The sequence below is a fragment of the Dreissena polymorpha genome, chromosome 5, assembly GCF_020536995.1.
Source record: "Dreissena polymorpha isolate Duluth1 chromosome 5, UMN_Dpol_1.0, whole genome shotgun sequence".
Classification (NCBI taxonomy): domain Eukaryota; kingdom Metazoa; phylum Mollusca; class Bivalvia; order Myida; family Dreissenidae; genus Dreissena; species Dreissena polymorpha.
Genome location: NC_068359.1, coordinates 17694392 through 17708582, shown reverse-complemented (window position 1 = coordinate 17708582; position 14191 = coordinate 17694392). Strand labels below are relative to the sequence as shown.

Sequence of the window (14191 nt, the reverse complement as noted above, 5' to 3'; positions counted from 1 at the left end):
GTGCGTATGGAAAGGCCTTGTCCATATACACATGCATACCAAATATGAAGGCTTTATCTCAAGGGACATAGAAGTTATGAGCATTATTCGAAACATAAACGCAAAGTGTGACGGAAAGACGGACAGACGGACAGTCCGATCACTAGATGCCCCCTTTTCTTCGAAAGGGGGCATAAAAAACATGGCAAAAGGAAATTACAATGTTCGAACATAGAAATCATCTACAATGTATGCTTGAATGAAAAATAAAGAAAACAAGAGCTGTCAGAGGACAGCGCGCTCGACTATTCGAGTGCCTGACAGTATAACATAAGCAATCATGGGGAAATTGTTCAAATTAGTCAATAAGGTCAAGGTAATAGTTTAGGTATATTTTCAACAATTTATTGAACATTTGTAAAGACATAAAAAAAACTCAAAAGATTTGTTTACAAGTTTGATAGCAACAGCTTGGGTGGGATGTTTGGATGGTCCTTCAAAAATAAAGTAAATAAATATATATTTTTTTTTTTAACCATGTTTCAAAGAAAAAAATATTTTTTTTGGGCTTGGGTAGGGGAGGAGGGGGGGGGGTGAGCGGGGATATAATGTGGGTTGTGGTCATTTATTAGACAATCTTTCAAAAATATAAAAGGAAAAAAAACATTTTTTTTGGGGGGGGGGGCGGGGTAGCAGGGATTCTGGGTTGGGGCGTGGGGTATTGCTTTGTTTGGGTGGAGTCCATTGTGGTATTCAGGTAAGTGTTGTATTGTCAAATTATGAATAAAATCTTATCATACATAAAAAAATTATGGCAATTTAACTAAAATTTATTCTTGTGACCTTGAGAGTCAAGGTCATTCAGAGGTCAATGTACAATTTAACTTACCAGGTACAGTACCCTCATGGTAGTAAGAAAATATTTGAAGTTTGAAAGCAATAGCTTTGATACTTTAGAAGTCAAGTGGATCTAAACACAAAATTTAAGAAAATATTCAGTTACTAAGAAAAAAAGGACCATAATTCTTACAAAATGCTTGATAGGGTTGTCTGCTCTTGTTTATAGATTAGGGTCATGTTGGTAAAGAAGTTTGCAAAATATGAAAGCAATATGTCAAGGGACATAGGGAATATATGGGGTGGTAGGCAAACTTTAACATTAATAATATGCATATTCTAAGTGAACAAAGGGCCATAATTCTTACAAAATGCTTGATACAGTTGTCTGCTTGGATAAGAAGTATGCAAAATATTTAAGCAATATGTCAAGGCACATAGGAAATATTTGGGGTGGTACGCAAACTTTAACATTTGCACGCTCACGCCGACGCCGGGGTGAGTAAGACAGCTCCACTATATATATTACATATATAATAGGCTTTATAAGAATAAGCTAAAAATAGGGTCACCAGTGAAAACGAAAAGTTCCCGCTTTTCAATCAAGGTTACCCCCCTTTTTCAGAAACGCCATACTGAATTTGAGATTTTTATATGTGAGCATAAAGATAAGCTTTATGTTCAAAAATTATTATAAATACATAAAAAAAAGAGGAAAAGCCTATAATAAACTTATAAACATATAAACATACATACATCTCATATATCATGTGTGAGATGGAACCTACTCAGTGCAGTAAGATTTGCTAACCTAGTTTGAAATTGCACGTGGAATGCGTTCTTCTATAAATAAGACTTGAAAATGTTACAGGGAAATAAGAACATTAATAATTAAGTAACAAGGCAAATTTAATCATTCAATCAAAAACGTTTAAAGGAAAATAGATTTATCAATTTATCAATACTAGTGATATTAAACATTAAACTTATTATGACAAACAAAACAAATACATTATTGTCATGGTAGTTCTTTGAAGACATTCGACAGTTTGGAATAAGTGTCTCCAAAAGACGCTTGGCATTGGTGACCCTGGGCTGACCGTCAGAGTTATTCATTATAAAAATGTTCTTGAGACCATCGCGTTCAAAGATCATTTTAAGATGCATAAGGTTGAGTCCAGAGCCAGCTATAATGTTTATGTTGTTGCAGCATTAAACACATGACTGTTAACAAGAACACTCAGTGACTGCAAGTTCCTAGCTTTTTAACGGGTTGAATTTGAGTCCATAATATGTCTGGTTTCATTTTCCTAATGCACAGGTAATCAGCATACAATGTATCACTGAAAAGATAACACCATTGTTCCTTTGAAGTTGATATTTGACTAGTACATGTAGTTATATTCAGGCAGGTTCATAAGAACTTCAATAAGTTTCAGTCGAACAAAATTATGCATAATTGCAAATTGTGTATAAATACTTTTAACCATTTTTATTTATTAAAATAAAAATATTTGGTCTTTTCTTATTAATTTGGCTTCAATAAGCCTTCTCAAAGTTGTTTCTATAAATTGACAACATTTTCTTCATGCTATTTAACAAAACAATCATATACAGATGTCAAATACACAAGCACTTGTATAGGAGTAAGAAATGACATTAGTGTTTCATGAGAAGTGTGACATAATCCATTATGATATGTGTCATCGTTTTTATTTATTCAGACATTCACGACATAGCATGTCATTACTAGTATTTTATGTGATACACCATTTTAAACTGGATTAATAAGTAAGTGTAAACACCACATATATACATTCTTCATCCAGATGTTAATAACAAATACATGTATTATCCTTACTGGATATGAAACTGACTATTAACGTTACATTTTATTTATTACTTAAAACATTGGTTCTACATTAACAATCACATAAATCAGTGAAATAGCTACTTCGTTTCCATCTTATTAGCCTGTCTGCTATAAAGGAGATAGTTGAAACTTGATGAATGTACGTCCTTCCCGCATGTATTTCCATTTTCTTTAAGTTCAATTGATCATTGGAACATACAGTGTTGACAAAAAAGTAATTAACCGTTCCTGGACCACCAATGTTGTTGATCATTGCTGACAAGATAATAAATATGCAGCATTTTAATTTGAATAGCCATAATACATAATTTAGGTGATCACACAAGTAGCAGTCATTGGCATATCTTTTTCAGAATAGTAATTTTGGTATTTGGGACATAATATACTTTTGTGTTGTTTGTTTGAGGAAAACATCATTACTTGGTCATAAAATTCAAATATGCTGTCCTTGATTTCCATGCATTTACAAAAAAATACAACACAACTTTTTCCTTACTTGGCATATTTTGTTTTTCTAAATGAAAGCAAATATGAGCCTGATTATGTGGTAAAATCACCGAAAGGATGCACTTTTCCTACAAAATCTACTTTACTCCAATTATGAATAATGAAACTGTTATACTTGAAAAAAAATTATTGCATAATCCATGTACCTTCCTGTTCCGAGCTTTGTGTTGATAGCAAAACAAGGCATTTCTTTCTTGAAAAGTTGAAGACTCTTCTTTACGTGATAGGTTTTGCCGTACGATAACCCGCTCACATGGCTACAGTCATCACACAAGCATAAATCCACTTTATCCCCTTCTACTGCTCACCAACAATATTAAATTTTGTACGTGACACGGGTTCTAAACGTTATTCTTCACAGTGGTAAAAACGGGTCTCACTAAAACGCTTACGGAATTTGCATACAATATAGATAACGTTGAAAACTGCATACGATATTAACAAAGAAGGAAATTGCAGACGGTAATCGCTGTCCATTATTCTGGTGTTTATTATGGTTTAGTTTTTTTAATTTTATTTTTTGATGTTAAAAATACACGATGGATACTTAAATATTGATGTGATATTAAAAACATGGTCGAAAAAGTGTTGTGCATCTTAGTGACGTGTAAATAATGATTTAAGTCCATTTTATTAAAGCGGTATCCCGTCTGCATTTTCCTTCTTTATCCATATCGTATGCAGTTTTCAACGTTATCTATATTGTATGCAGTTTTCAACGTCATCTATATTGTTTGCATAATCCGTAAGCGTTTTAGTGACGGCCCCCCAGCGGAGCACTCTTTAACTTTCTTATTGTTGTTTCAATGTGTTTTGGTGTCCGATGAGGCATCTTCGTCGACGAAATTTTCGCAATAATTGAATATCCGGAGTAGAATACAGTACCCAATCTTGAAAGGAAGGATAACTTACACTAAATTAAAAACAACAACACAGACTTTAAGTTTTTTTTTACAAAAAATCCCTCTACCGCGCATTTGATTTGCGTGCCGTGCTGTAAATCTATAAATAGGATATCTAAATATAGTGCACAGAAGCCCCGCCTTTTCATCGGTTTTCATCGCTACGCATGCGCAATGAAGTAAGCGCAAACAATCGCAAACAAACGCTTAAAAACGGTTTAAAACGGTTAAAAACGCAATCGCTATTAATTGCAACCTTGCGGAACACAATCGCTTACTCTACTGTAACTTATACATCTTTATGCTACGTAATATTGGGACAACTTTGACATTTTGTGGTGAACTGCGCCTGTATTCATTTGTTGCCTTTTGACTTTAGGTGACCTTAAGATTGTATTATTAATGTATTATTATATCAATATTAATTTAAAGTTAGCTTAATTTCTTCACATGTCATGGTTTATAACTGTAGCTTTAATAAGCAACTAGAAAACCCCCAAAAAGAAGTGATATACAAATTTATACTTAAATCCATTGCGTGAAAATGAATTGGGGTAGGCATACTCAAAGTAAATATTCTTGAGATAGGAACGGTTAAACTTCCTGAAATACATTCAGTGTGTAGAAAATATGTTGTGTTAAATAAATATGTACAATATATGCATTTCATCACACTACAAGTGACATAAAACGTAATTAAAAGTTCTTGTCACTGAACCATTTGTTGTCGTTTTTGCCATTTTATCCAGAAAAGTGCATATATTATTGGCCATCAAAGGCACAATTCGCTTTCAATGACACTTTTTTCAATCTGTATCTACAACAAAATCCAGTCGAGAACGTTTATTAATTTAATTGTCAAAATATATGTATATCCCATTACAAAAAAACTATATATTTTGGATATAGTGTTAATCCAAATAAAACGCCAAACCGAGTCAAGGGGTAGGTGTATTCAACCATGTATAAAAAGTTAACCTGCTGGTAAAAAGTTTTAAAATTTTGCAATAAATTGTGATATACAATTTACTATGTGGAAATAATAACAAAGAGTGTTTCTGGAAAAGTGCCCATTAGGCTCCCACTACCTTAATATCTTAGTTAGAAGGTGATTTTTCAAGCGGTTCCGTAGTGTAGTGGTTACACGCTCGCTTCACATGTGAGAGGTACAACGTTCGAGCCCCAAATTATTTTATTTGTGTTCTATGTTAACTTTTTGTTTTGATGTAGACATTTTAGTTTAAATAAATATGGTGTTTTATTGTTACCATTTTTTGTTTTTATTATGCCCATGAAATAAATGTGTGAGAAGGTGGGCGGGGGGGGGGGTTGTAAACACATTAAAACCTTCTTTGTTCCACTATCCTAGCAACCACCTAGTTACTAATAAAGGCGCTATAGAGCGCGAAGCGTGACACGTATTATTAATTGTAATAATGAGTCTTGATAAAGGAAGCAGCCGCTTATCAATGAGGAGCACCATCACAGCACCCCAGTCTCAGTACTATCAAGTCCTCCTACAGGTTTTTTTTAAGAACCACATATAGAAGGCCGCAGGCATGACCCGTATCTTGCCAGTGATATGGACCCTTTGGTATGGACCTTTAACCCCGCTTACTATCCAGCGTTTAAACTTCCGGGTTCACATTTAAACCGACTATTAATAGCTTATTAATATCTTCGTTAGAAGTTGATTTTTCAAGCGGTTCCGTAGTGTAGTGGTTACACGCTCGCTTCACATGTGAGAGGCCCAAGGTTTGAGCCCCAGTAGAATCAAATTTTTTATTTGTGTTCTATGTTAACTTTTTGTTTTGATTTAGACATTTAAGTTTAAATAAATATACTGTTTTATTGTAACCATTTTTTGTTTTTATTATGCCCATGAAATATATGTGTGAGAGGGTGGGAGGTTACGTAAATACATTCAAACTTTTACAGTGTTTTCATATCAATGAGTACTAAACCCCATTCGTAAATGAGCAACGTAAGAATAAGTTCAGAATCATCTCCCCTTGAAGTTGAGAAAAATATGAAATTACGCTTACAAGATGAAGCAGATTTTTAAAAACATACACAGTTCTGTTCCATTAATGAAAACTGCACACGGATGCCAGTAAAAAAAAAACAATGTAAATAAAATGAACTATGAAATATTTGGGGGTTACAACACAAAATCATAGATAATGGTTTTTTGGGGGTTATAACACAACACCATAAATAATGGTTATTTTGGGGTTATAACACAAAATTATAGATAATGGTTATACCAGTATTTTTTTCTATTTTGTCGAAAATAATCGGCCAATATATTAATATTTACAGTAGAAAAAAAAATCGTTCCATGTAACTTCGTTGAGTGCCTTTTACACTGAAATTCCCGACGCCCTTTGATGCTTTGCATCAATACTTATCTTGTACATATTGAAACGCAGCATGTATTTCAATACGCGTCATTTGGTCTTAAATCAGGGCGAAGAAATAACGTGCTTAGATGTATACACCCGGTCTGAACAGTGAATAAACGCGGCAATACGATATATTTTTATTTATTGGGTATTATTAGAAATATGTATAGCGTGTAACAGTATACTAAGGCAATTGGTTCAAGCAATTAGATATGTTTAGACATCAGATGTAAACAACATATGTATGCTACGAATAATTTATATAGCATGCGGTAACACATAGGAAAAATTAAATTGCAAAAATTAAAAGTAATTAAAAGAGACGGATCAAGCGTCATTTATTGTAATTATATATTGGTTACCAAAAAGGCTAAACAAAAATATATAATAGACAAAGTGTTCTTAATATCAGAATGAATGGAATAATAATTAGTATAAAAGAGGTAAACATATCAAGGGAAAAATTAGTTTTACAAGGATGGAAACCCGAGACCTTTAATACAAAATCAACGCGCTGCCGCTGGTTCATACATGTTTTGGAACTTAACAGCATCTTTTAAGCACTATTTGTTAGTTACTGACTGAGAATTATAACAGTTTACGTTTGTGATCAGTATTCGATTTACAGCATGCACCTTTCACCATAAACCGTGTAACTAATTTGCAGCGATCCACTTAAGGATGTATGCATAATTGGCAAAAACATATGTGATGCTATGTGATCGAAATGGATTTATAAATCATTTGAAGTAACAAAAACACAATGTTGTTGCATTATAAATCGACCTTCGTCTTCAAATAAAGGAGGATCTAAAAATGTTTACCAATTAGCGGGTTAACGTAACTTTTCTGCAGCTGTGCTTAATGAACGTGTCTGAACGAAGGCTTATGCATATCAACTGTATTAGTAAGCCGGTTAATTTGAATATTATGTAGCTATTCTCAAGAAATTTGTTTAAATGGAGGCTAATGCGTATTTGTATCTTTATGAGTAAACGGGTTTACGTGAATATCCTGCTGTCATGATCTAGATATGTGTCTCAACGGACATTCACGATTGACCTCGGGGGTTAAGCATCCTTTACAACGAGTATATTTGCAAATGATTGTCTATATTGATATATTAGAATATTGGTTTAAACATAGTTATTCAACAATGTGTTTTACAATGTGTAAGAATATTGCAGATTAATAAAATCGAGTTCATTATTGTTTCCATTATACACAGTAAAAAAGTGAAATTCAGAACTATGAAAAATACATGAAATTCGTTGTCAATGACACAAGTGTTTTCTACATTTAGGCAATGTGTACAATATCTAAGATCATGTTCTATACCATGATGTCGTCCGGTTTCAATAATAAAACTTGTGGTTGGAACATCTTAACTTTGCAAGTTATTTTATATAGTAGATGGTATTTTAAGCGATTGACCTCGGGGGTTAAGCATCATTTACAACGAGTATATTTGCAAATGATTGTCTATATTGATTTATTAGAATATTGGTTTATACATATTTATTCAACAATATGTTTTACGATGTATTAGAATATTTCAGATCTCATTCGGACTCATCGAACCATGACATCACAAACTTTGAATAATTAAATCATTTGAGATTTTTTGCTAATAAAACGTGTTCGTTTTGTAAATAAATACCCTTATCAATGTTTGACATTTAAATTGTCGTATAAAAATAGAACACGAGTCCCATGCATGAATTCGGTCGTATAAATATTATTTCTAAATTGAATTGAATATTGTAATGAATTAGTGACTAACCTAACCACATCCCGAACGACTTTACGACTGCATGTATGTACAGACCTGAAGGTAATGACATCAGAGTGGTTAAACGATTTTTTAACCGCTAACACAGAAAAAACTGGTTTGGAAAAGACACTTTCGCGTGAAAGTGTTTCTTAACTGTGAACCATTGGCTGAAATCAACATCACAACGTCCATTGTGCACCAGTGGCTGAAATCAACGTCCAATAAAATCACACAAATAATTTTTTGTCAACCGAAATGTGCATGGTGCATGGTGATATCCGTATGTTCGATGTTTTTATTACACCGGATTTAATTTGTTTTTCTCATAACGCATTAAGCGCTAAACGATCAAATGATAAACAAATCCTGTTAGGAAACCTATATATTTGCACGTATTCATAACAAGAAATCAAGTTGATGCATGTGCCGTAAAAGTTATTACTAGGTGAGTTAAACTTTACAGTTAAAGTAAATATTCGTTGGATAAATTTATGTCTAAAAACATTGTTAATAAATATTTACTGTATTTTAAAACGAAAATGATAACACATTTACACTGCTGATGTGTTGTGTTCTTTTTCACAGAATTCGGGATTTGCTATCATCGTAACCGGAACAATGTCGTCTGTCAGGATATTGGTTGTTTTCTTAGTTGTGTGCGTCCTCGCAGGGAGTTTAGTGCAGCAGGCAGAAGGTATGCCTTTTCAATGACATGTGTCTTTATGTTTAGTTTTCTTCTTTATATCGATGTTATTATTACAACTTGTTATTTTGGACAAATTAAAATTAATTTGATCTATTGCAGTCGAAATATTGTACTGAAAGAGGCAATTTAACAATGTAACTATAGACCGAATGCGATTAAACGATTTTTTTCTCGGTCCCTTCATTAATTTAACAATTAAAATATGTCGCAATATTACGAATATATGCGCAACTGTTATTTTTCACACTCTATCGAAATGATATTCATACCTAACGCAAGCCGAAATAAAATACAAATTATTATGTAGGTTTTATTTATTCACAGTTATAAATGCAACAAAAACATGAAAATCATGTTTCGCATTAGCTCAGTAGTATTTTTCTATAAATCTTATTGAATAATTATCATGAACAAATACATTATACATTAGCATACGGTAGGGCTTGGTCGGACGTCTTAAATTGACCAACTGTCTTTGGTCCGAGAGCCGTTATAAGGCATGTGCCGATTTTAAAAGTCTGGTTCATCTCGGACGTATTTTTTTCGTTTATCATACTTATCATACATATTATCCTATTTTGTTAGGTCCGCTAAAATTAACTTCAAAACCAGCTTTCGGAACTTGTATTTTCATTCCAATAATAAGAAATTTATGAAGGATCTCTTGTTATGTGATTTCTTTGAAAAAACACAACCAATTGCGGATGGACTCTCGGGATTTTCGGGAAAACGATCTGATTGAAGTGGTCGATCTAACAGTTGAATATTACTCTAATACATCGGAATCGACAAAATTAAAAACATATTTATGATTGTAAATTATCAGTACATCTTGAAAAATTTAATTTTATGTCGTTTATCGTTTTTAGTTGTTCGCTTGCGAAGAACTAAGGTTAATGGTATGCGTTGAAAGTCAGTCTGCTCTTAACTACGCTAAGAACAATAACAACCGCATCTGCCTGTTTATACTTCACCACTGGTGCACTGCAGACAGTGAGTGTGTGTATGATATCAATAGTGTTTAACAGCTTGTGCGACGACATTGGCCAGTTTGTCATTGAAATCTGTACATATTGGCTGCTTTCAGGGAAAACGGGGCTTAATGCATGTCAAATAAGTGGTATCCCAGATTAGCCTGTGCACACTGATTAGCCTGTGCAATGCGCACAAGCTAATCAAAGACGACACTTTCTGATTTTATGGTGTTTTTCATTTAAAGAGAGTCTCTGGTACTGGGATGACAACTTAATTCATATGCATTAAGCACTGTTTATTCCAAAATGAAGCTAAATTATCTTTTCTATTAATGATTTGAAAAAAAGATAAAAGTGATAATAACTTCTAAGTAACCTTGCTGACAAGGCAAATAAACAAAATCACTTTTAAATCAAATAAACAACCAATGAGTTCAAAACTTTTACCTTGTGACATTTTTAGTAAACATCTAAAAGGGACCTTTTTACAGTTTGTCATTAAATGCTTAATTATATTCAATTTGATAAATGTAAACATTGGATCTTAAAAGCTCCATTAAAAACAAACACGAATAAAATTAAAGAAAAAAAAGTTACCCTCAACTGGGCTCGAACCACTGACCCCTGGAATAAAAGTATATCGTTTAGACCACTCGGCCATCCGTGCTCATACAATGAGAGATGTATTTTATACTTTATATAAGCAATCCTCGTAGTAACGACAAAAACAGAACTCTCCGAAATATAAAATCATTTAATTGCGTTAATTTACCAAAACGTGAAAATGTCCCTTTAATGTCTTCAGACTTGTAAATTGAATGAGTTCAATGCAATGTCATATCTTAAATCATAACTTATAGGTTTAGTGGTTGCCTGTTAGCCTGGGTCCAGTTTATTTAAGCCCAGGAAACTCAATTTCAAAAGTTGGTTACAGTTTGGCTTAAAAGGATGACAACTAGCTTTTTCAAAGCATATTAAGAATGCTGGAATATAGTTAACATTTGTGGCTAAGCACATCCGACACATATGTGAAACAAGTTTCATTGAGGTGAACACAAGTGTATGGTACGGAAGCTATGAGGGAGATTCGCCTGAATCGGTTGAAATTCGGGTCGGAGTAGGAATATAGCAATCACTGGGTCAAAGCACTGACCGATAGAATTTGGATGATAATAAATATATTTTGCAAAATCAAATGTATATTCATTACCACTACAACTCCACTACAGAAATGGCATCTTTGTCTTACCTGTTCATTTTGTGTTATTATTATTTTATTTTATTTTTATTTTTTTCTCGGAAATGCGGAAATGAGAATGTCTTAGAATGTTGACATATTCTGTGTAAATAGACGTGTTTAGACGATGTACTATGTACAACTCTTGAATTAATTAATCATCAGAAATATGTTCATATTATTATTAATGTTGTTATCGCTTGCATGTACCAATATGAATTTCTAACTCCATATATCAGAGGGACTGCCGCGATCTGTTTATATTTTTTATTCACGCACTTTCGACGCTAAGAACAATCAGGAATGTAAAACCGAAGCGTCAGAGTTAGTAATGAGAAACTGCAACCTGTAAATTGGTTTTCCGACAAAATAATCTCAAATGTGTTGTATGTTTCTGTTTTATTTCAGCGACCGAAGCGTGCGACTGTAAGTTTTTCTGTGGAAGAAAAGAATGCCAAGTCGGAAGGTGTGGCAGGTGGGGTTGGCGTAGAACGTGTTGTCCTAATACCAGTCCGAGATGCCACGTGAGATTTTTATTTATTGGCTGCAAAGTGGTTTAATTGAAATTATGCAGTATTATTAAAATAAAAATTTAATATTTATATTTAGATTTTTAACAATTTAGCTCTCTGGCATGTGATTTTGTGCAAAATGGTATTGCGTACATTCCGTGGTCTCCGTTTTCAGTAATGATATCTCTCGACATCACACCGGATATTCTATGTATGTTGTCATTTTTTTTTATTGAACCACAAATATTGATTTAAGTTTTTGATCCGGTGGAAAATTGGTTATTGTCATTATTTGTGTTTTGGAATTTTAGAAATCTCTTGAAGTACTTTGAGAAAAACGCATTGAAGTGTTTTTATCCTTTTAAATAATACTTTTCTGAATTCAATGTGTGTTCTTCTTTTTCAGGAATGAATCTTTGATTCCATGGCGGATACAACATACGAACACAATCGATGACTATATTTATCTAATAAACACTGACTATATTTATCTAATAAAGACAAGACAATTTATTTCGTAAAAAGGCCACCGGCCAAAAACACAATATACAAAAAAGTAACATTATACATGCATGAGTTGTGAAAAGTTTTATACGTATGCTGTTCGTATTAAGAAATAAATGAATAATGTAATTTTATTCAATATACGCCTATGTTTCGTTTTTATTAGATTAATAAAATCGAGTTCATTATTGTTTCCACTATACAAAAAGGTGAAATTCAGAACAATAAAAAAATACATGAAAATCGTTTTCAATGACGCAAGTGTTTACTACATTTAGACAATGTATACAATAAGTAAGATCATGTTCTATACCAAGATGTCGTCTGGTTTCAATAATAAAACTTGTGGTTGGCACATCTTAACTTTGCAAGTTATTTTATATAGTAGGTGGTATTTTAAGCGACGTATTTTTCTGGTTTAAGCAATGATTTATACATTTTATATGTTTCACATCTAGACGAGTTGACTAAATTCCCTGACCATGTAAACGTGTTACAACAAATAGGGCGATCTTCAAAAAGTTGTAAAAATACATCGACATTAAAAACATCCTGGCGTTTCAACATATTATAACAGTTTTTGGAGTATCTATGTAATGGCATGTGAATAAGTTTACACCAGTATTTAACAAGTAAAGTCAAGTCAATTATATTGGCAAATACATGTGTACGTAGCCAAAACGAAAACATAAATGTACATGTAATGACGGTGTAGAAAAAAAGACATAAATACTATAATGAATGAGATGAAACGTATGGTATATCATGGTTATGAATTGATAACTTACACGGGGGTGGGGGGGGGGGGGGGAAACAAAAACAACTTTGACGTCTGATGTTTTCACATATATGTAGCCTACCGTGAGCGATTATGGGAAAATATTAGCTTGTATTAATCGTTTCAAATCAATTATAGCTTAAAGTCGTTATACACACGAGCTTTGAATTCATCAAAGGTGATGTTGTAATTAATGTTCCCCTCCTTACAATCGCCTATTCGAAACAAAATCATAGACGATATCAGGGGAAATAATTACTAAAATGAGCATACATGTACATACGCATACTATGCACAAGTGAGAAACACTGAAAGACATGTACGTACAAACGTTTTTAGCTATAGACATTTTTTCTTGAAAATACAAAAAATGTATATACACATATATGTAACATTTCCATCTCGTTGCTATTAAAGAATCTAATTTAACACACTTGAAATTATAGTCTACACATAATTGTTATCTACCAACCTTCCCTAGGGACATACAATTGTAGGCTTACCTATGTGGAACAAGAAAATATTTGCAAAATTGAGCCTGAATTTATTGTATATTTTCAGAAAAGATATGGCAGCAAATTTCTGCCCGCATGTTAGGATTGGCTTAAGCACTGAGTCAAAACTTTTAAATACTCTTGAATCTCATTTTTTCCAAAATAGCCTTGGTAAGGTGTGACTATTTTAAAAAGGGATCGTCCATGAATCCCAATTTTAAATGGTATTTTACAGGTTTTGTTTCCTTAAAAACCAGTTTTTGTAATAATTTATATGTAACTCCTAAAACAAAACACGAAATCGACATGCTAATTTATTGAAGATACAAATCATGTTACACCAGCTTAACAAAATTCCTTACATTTCAACTCAAAAGTGAATCGCGTCTATTTCGAATCATTTCTCAATTACAGACCACAACTTAAACTGTTATGCCAGCGTAACAAAATTCCAGACATTTCAATTCAAAACCAAACCGCTCGCATTTTGAACATGACTTATTTACAGACCAAACCTTAAAATGTTATGCCAGTGTGACAAAATTAAAAACATTTCAACACAAATGCAAATCGCTCGCATTTCGAATCATTACAGACCCAAGCTTTTTCTGTTTAAATATTTTTTATTTTGATACGCCGGCATATCAAAATAAAAAATATTTAAACAGAAAAAGCATTGCTTTCACGTTTCCAATCCGTCCTCATTTAC

General features: G+C 32.9%; 1 long non-coding RNA gene across 1 annotated transcript; it reads left to right on the top strand.

The window, feature by feature from the left end:
• Nucleotides 1–8592: 8592 nt before the first annotated feature.
• LOC127882263 (uncharacterized) lies at nt 8593–12354 on the top strand. Its single transcript, XR_008050462.1, has 4 exons — nt 8593–8722; nt 8863–8971; nt 11603–11718; nt 12113–12354. It is a non-coding gene; the product is annotated as an uncharacterized LOC127882263 (long non-coding RNA).
• The last annotated feature ends 1837 nt before the right edge of the window (nt 12355–14191 follow it).